Consider the following 6526-nt stretch of genomic DNA (forward strand, 5'->3'; position numbering starts at 1 on the left):
TCCCTACTAGTGATGAGGCAAAGAGCACAGAATCAGATCTTTTTGGAAAGACACTTTTTTTTTAAATTAAGCAATAAGTAGACGGAAGAAATCTATCACAAAAATTACATTGAAGATGCAAAGCTGAGTATTCAATAGTTAAGTTCCAATGCTATTGAAGTGCTCTTTGTTACCTTTATTCTGTTTTCCATCCCAGATTCAAGCATTATACTATCAAATCACAAAAACATGGAATGGTTTGGGTTCAAGGGGACCTTAAAGATCATCCACTTCCAACCCCCATGCCATGGGCATGGATGCCATCCACTAGACCAGGTTGCTCAGGGCCCAATCTAACCTGGCTTGAGCACTTCCAAGGTTGGGGCATATATTCTCTGTTTTGCAATTTTTCTACATATTAGAGTTTTATGAAAGCTTATTCAATATAAATTGGATTCCTATATTAGGATTACTTTTCTTCTTTTATTACTTTTATTACTTTCATTACTTTCTTTTTTTATTACTTTGAATAGATGTTGAAATGTCAGTACGAAGTATTTGAAATTTCAATCATATTCTTCAGAAGTAGGACTTTAATTATCATCATATCAGATAGGATGGACTATTTCTTCTGCTTCATTTATAGCTTCCATTTCCTTATGCATTCCATGGTCAATAAATATACAAAGCAAGAATTCCATCAGCTGTAAAAAAGCACAGTTCAGATTATTCTGCTCACTGGAAGTAAGTGCTTTTTTCTGTTTGTATTCAATACAGAATTTTGTCTCCAGATGTTTATTCTTTGAATATTATCTGTTTAGTAACATGGTATGTAAATTTCAATCTGATAGAATATTGAAGGGTGAAATTTATACTGAGGTTGATCTTATTCATTTACTTGTATTCCTGGCATTTGTCTTTTCTTGTCAGCAAGCAAAACAGGGAAAGTGTATGCGTAATCATGCTGCACATCTTGCATTGCCCTTTTGGTGTTAACCCATCCACTTTTCTGGAACTTTTGTGGAAGTATTTGGCTTTGGAAGTCGTAATTAATTGATGAGACTAATAGAAGTAATAAGGACTAAAAAGAAGCAGTAAAAAAATCAACCGATTATTGTTAATAAAATATCAAAGTTAATTTGCCTAAGTAATCTGAAACACTTAGGCAATATAACACGGTGGGTAAAAAATGGCAAATGCAATGTTTAGAGTAGAAGATATGGTAGTTTGTAGCAGGTTCATATGTCCCTCGTGATATTACATGTTGCATCTCTTAAGTGGTATATGACATTGGTGTTTGATGCCCTTGAAGTTCCCATGAGACATTTGTCTCTTCCAAGGAACCATGTACATCTCTGCCTTTTCTGACACCAAGCAGGTGCCCCTGAGCTCTGCTGCACCTGCTGTGAAATGTCAGGCAAAGCAGAGCACTGAGCACGCGGCCTCCTGCTTGGAGAGCTTCTCCTTGAATGTAAAGGGCAACGTCACATCAGCTTTTACAGTGCACTGCATTAAGGCAGGGATTGATTAGCAGCTTCCACTGCAGGCAAGAAGACAAAAAAAGATCAGTGAACATTCTTCCTCACCTTTCAGAATATGACAGGCTGTCTTCCTTCCCTGATCTCTGTCACAGAATCACAGAATTTCCAGGGTTGGCCAGCACCTGTGGAGATCATCCAGTCTAACCCCTCTGTCAAGGCAGGGTCACCTGGGGCAGGTGACAACAGGAATGTGTCCAGGAGGGTTTGGAATGTCTCCAGAGAGGGAGGCTCCATGACCTGCCTGGGCAGCTGTTCCAGTGCTCTGCTACCTTCAGTGGAAAGGTCTTCCTCACACTGAGATGAAACTTCTCGTGTTTTATGGCCATTGCTTCTTGTTCTTTCACTGGGCACCACCACAAAGAGTCTGGCACCCTTCTCTTGGCACCCTCCTTGAGACATTTATATGCATTAATAAGATCCCCCCTGAGTCTTTCCTTCTCCAGACTAAACAGGCCCAGCTCCTCTCCTAAATCTCTCCTCATGAGAGAGATGTTCCAGACCCCTCATCATCTTTGTGGCCTCCACTGGACCCTCTCCAGTAGCTCCTCTGTCCAGGGAAAAAATAGGACTCCATAGTAAGGAAATCTTCGAAGAAGATCTACAATGCCTTTCTTAATTTATGCATCTTGCCTTAATAAGTGTACTTGGTCTCTTTTTTCTTCATTTTCCCAGTTGCACAGCTTCCTCAGCCCCCAGATATGTTCCAGGGGCAGTCCATTATGTTTGTGAACTGTCCAAAGATATTTTGATGAAAATTTTCAAGTAAATGCAGAGAAAAGATTGTCTGTTGTGAAAGATACAATATATTTTTTTAAAGGAGCATTAGAGGGGGAGTTAGAGATAAATGTTATCGAAAAGGGAGGGAATGACAGAAGTTTTTCAGGTTTTGGTTTATTATATTCATCTTGACACAAAGAGCCCTTTCAGAAAGGTCAGTAGTATTTCACATTATAAAAATTAATGTAAATTATACATAATTATCAATTAGTTGTGTTCTACTGTCTATTTCAGTTAATAACCAGTGACTTTCATTGCCTTTAGCAAAGTACAAGAATCCTGGGATGAGATTCTAGTGGAATGTAATGTTTTCTTCTAAATCAGTGACAAACTTTGAGTTAAATTTTTTCTTCATTTGTGGCCTGTATGCTGTTACATTCATATAATCAGAGGCTTCAGGTTTCTTTCAGCAGTATAGAGATTAAATCTAGAGCACTATAAGCATAAAAGAGGCTGTGGCATAGCAACTGCTCCTGTATTGTGGGGAAATTGCACTGGGATCAGGTGCATTGAACATTAACTTCTGCTTTTATCCAAAACAGAGGTGCATCATTTGGTGTAACATTTCCACAGTGATTCAGAGGGAGGAATACCAATGCATACCCCATCCATATCATTCCTTAATGGAGCTTTGCTTCCTCTAGCTGTACTCAGTTTTGTGTTGCCAATTACCCTTCCCAATTATATGACTGCAAGCTTGGAAATAGGAGGTTTTCTGAAACAGCAGTTCTGGAAGAAATAGATAGCAGCTGGAAGTCTCTAGAAAGATTGGTAGGTAATTATTGCAAATAATATGGAATTATGTCACAGTGGTTGAGAATAACAGCTGAACTTTGATGGGAAAATTTGCAGCTAATCCAAACACAAATCCCATATGCTTAGTCTCAACCATTTCTGTTTAATAAACTGTAGAACAGTAGAATGTATGTCAGTCAAACAAGCTGGTTGTGATGTAATTAATTTGCTACACATAGATATTTTTATAGTAGTTATTAATCCCTGAAACATTATTTATAAAGCCTGAAAACTGTACAAGTTTGTTTTTTTTAGAAAAATCTATTTATGTGTATGTAGTCAATTTGTTAAATTTTACAGACTAATTTCCTTGAAGTTCTTGTTCATAAAGATTTGAAATATACTTTAAAACCATATTATTAGAATCTTTCAGGCAGCTTAACTATATGTTTTTACAAAAATATTGGCTTGGAAACTGCTGTAGAAAAAAAATTGCTCTGAGTTTTTGTACCCAAATAAGGAAAATCAGAGTTGAACAAAATATCAATTTGATTATCTGAATATTTAACATGTTCATTTTTTATGAAGGTTTTTAGATTACCCTTTTTCCTTTTTTAGCAACTAATACATATCAAAAATTACGTGGAAACTCAGAGTGATGTTATTACCTCAAGGTTAAAAAGAAAAAAGGATTCTGCAGTGAACAAGATTCTAGTCCAGTTTGTTAAATGATATTGTCCTTAGTGTCATGTAGATATTTCTGCTTAGTGAGTCATCATTATGACTTTTATTTGTTGTTTTAAGAGAATCTTCTCAGCCTTCTTCAGCAATTGCTGGAAGAATGAACAAGACCTCAAACATGATTCCAAAGTACTGTTGTTTGGTTAAGGCCTGTGAGGAAAGTACCTTGGATTATAGTCCTTCCTGTTATGTTTCTTTATAAAATTTTTTCTAAAATAGCTGCTGCCTGCAATTAAATTACGTGCCAGATACAGCATCACCAGGGTTGTGCTGATTTCATCACACACCAAGTTCTCTTCCATATATTAATGCATTCCCTGTAATAGCTTTTGAAAACAATCTCTCTTCATTCTTGAGTATACAAATAACATTGGAGCAGATTTTATCTCTTTTCCTTCAGTGCTGTTGCTTACTGGAGGTCTCCTAAAGGGGGTTCCCATCTCTGTGATTGGTAGCAGTGAGATGGAACAATTCCATGCAGTTTTCAGTGTGGTTGCAGTTACAGTGGCTGTTGTGGAAGCACATGTGCATTACAGCATCACCCCTAAGGAGATATTCCCCCCACCCCAAGTGGCATCAACAATGTAAAAAAGTTACACTGGCTGGATCTGCAATTCCTAAAAGCAGCTAAAGTGCCCCATACACAAAACTAAATTTACAGATGTTACAGTTTACAAGAATCTTATCAGTATTTTCTCATTGATGCATGACACAGTGATATACAATATGCCAGCATGGGAACTGAACATGACCTCTTTATGAAACTTACTTGATAAGTAGGTGTTTATAAAAATATGCTGCATTATAAGGAATGTGTCAGAAAAGGAGCAGCACAAAATAAAAAACATTATCAGCATTAGGTTTGCTGTATTGGAGATTTCCTTACCTAAAATCAGTTATGAGAATGGTCAGGTATTTCTGCCATCATCTCTCCAGAGAGCACATTTGCACACAACTGGCAGGTTTAGTTCCAGACTGACTCTGTAGGATAATAATTTTGCAAAGCAAGAGTGGAGTTTTTCAAAAAAGTTATATTGTGCAGCTACTACATCTGTCTTCCAGAAAGCCCAAAATGGATGTGTTTGTATAGGGAAACATGGCACTAGCTTTCTCTCAAGGAAAATAGACACAGATTTCCAAAATGCATCCAGGTATCCTGTACTGGCTCACATTTACATTAGCTTGTGCAAGATGTTCAGAAATTAAGGAAGCAATCTATTGGTCCTAATCTAAATTCAGAACACCTACAGTGATGTTGCTGCACTTTGCAACCAAAATCCATGGTTGCCATGGATAAACCCATCTATTATCCAGTTAAATCTGTCACTCCTGACTCATGTGGGCACCTGTTTGCTCCATTCTTTGGTTTATATGAACTGAAGAGGTAAAATGCATGGATACACAGGATGCATGGATATGTCCTGTGAAGTGTTTGCTGATTATGGAAAATAGATTTGTAGAAAAATTTTAAAACTTGACAGAAGGCTCACGTAGTGTATATTTGTATGTAAATTTTGAGATAAGAAATGTTGACTTAGAAATCCTATGAAATAGGTCAGACATTGTTGAAAGAGAGCAACTGATGTTCTCATACATTAATGTCAGGGATTCTGGATGCATTTTTCACTTATATGTAACTAAAAGTAATATCCTTGGAGACTTCAAATATTCTCTACAAGGCATAAAAGCCTGCAGAAAAAAGTTCAGGTATTCCTGAATTACTTTTGTGCTCATTTTTAATGTGTTATAAATCTTAACCTTAAAAAGAAAATATTGGTGAATGGTATGTGTAAGTTGCACCCTCCTTGACAAGTTTGCCAATTAGTGGCAGTAGCTCATTTCTAAATTTGAAATAAGCATTTCTTTGGTTTGTGATACTATAGCAAACATTCTCAAGTTACATTGTATAATCTAACAACCCATTTATTAAAAGTGCTATTCATTTCTGAAATTCGATTCTTTCGGGATGCAGTCTAGGACAGATTTTTAACAATGACTTAAGCAGCAGATGTGCAATGAATTTCATAGCAATAGCATCATTTTTGTCAGTGAAAGGCTGGTCTAGCTTGTAAGAATACCTTTTATAGAGCAAATCTCATCTAGCTTTCTGTACTAGTTTGTGAAAAACCTGCTACCTAAAAAAAGAAAGGTTCCTCAGAACCATGACAGAAGGCAACATCTTTCTCTCTGTGTTTAATGCTAGTAACAATGATACTGTTCTAGGGAGAGTTTGCAGTACTCTCAAGTAGCGTGAAGATGAATAAATGTAATATTTAGACAGAAACTGATTTATTGATTTTTCTTGAGTGTGACGGAAAGGCAGTGAAGGTGAAAATGCTACTGCAATGCTAAAAAGGCAATAAAAGCCCACAGGGGCACTTCATAAGCCAATTTGCACACAACTTAGTAACTCACTGCATGATAAAATACGTCTGAAACACTTGTTGGGTGGCATGGTGTGCTACTGGAGTGCTGATTTGGCATAATAATAAAACTAAACATTTCCTTCTAATGTAACTGGCTAGATCTGAAAACACAGAATGTGTCATTCACAGTGCATTTTCACTGACAGACAATCCAATGCTACATTCAAGTGTATGACAGAGGATGGGATGCTCCTGCTGTTACAGAAAATTAGGTTCCCATCCAAATATATGAGATTTGTATAATGCTGTGTTGCAAAGGAAGCAGAAGTAAGGAGCAAAAAGGAGGTTTGAAACTGGTATGTTCTTAGTACCTAATATTTACAGAAT

At 36.8% G+C, this 6526-nt stretch overlaps 1 protein-coding gene across 3 annotated transcripts in view; it reads left to right on the forward strand.

Moving 5' to 3' along the window:
- UNC13C (unc-13 homolog C) overlaps positions 1-6526 on the forward strand; it is a 133521-nt gene that overhangs the window by 90464 nt on the left and 36531 nt on the right. The gene's annotated exons all lie outside the window — the stretch shown is intronic.

Source organism: Geospiza fortis, unplaced genomic scaffold (genome assembly GCF_000277835.1).
Source record: "Geospiza fortis unplaced genomic scaffold, GeoFor_1.0 scaffold171, whole genome shotgun sequence".
NCBI lineage: Eukaryota > Metazoa > Chordata > Aves > Passeriformes > Thraupidae > Geospiza > Geospiza fortis.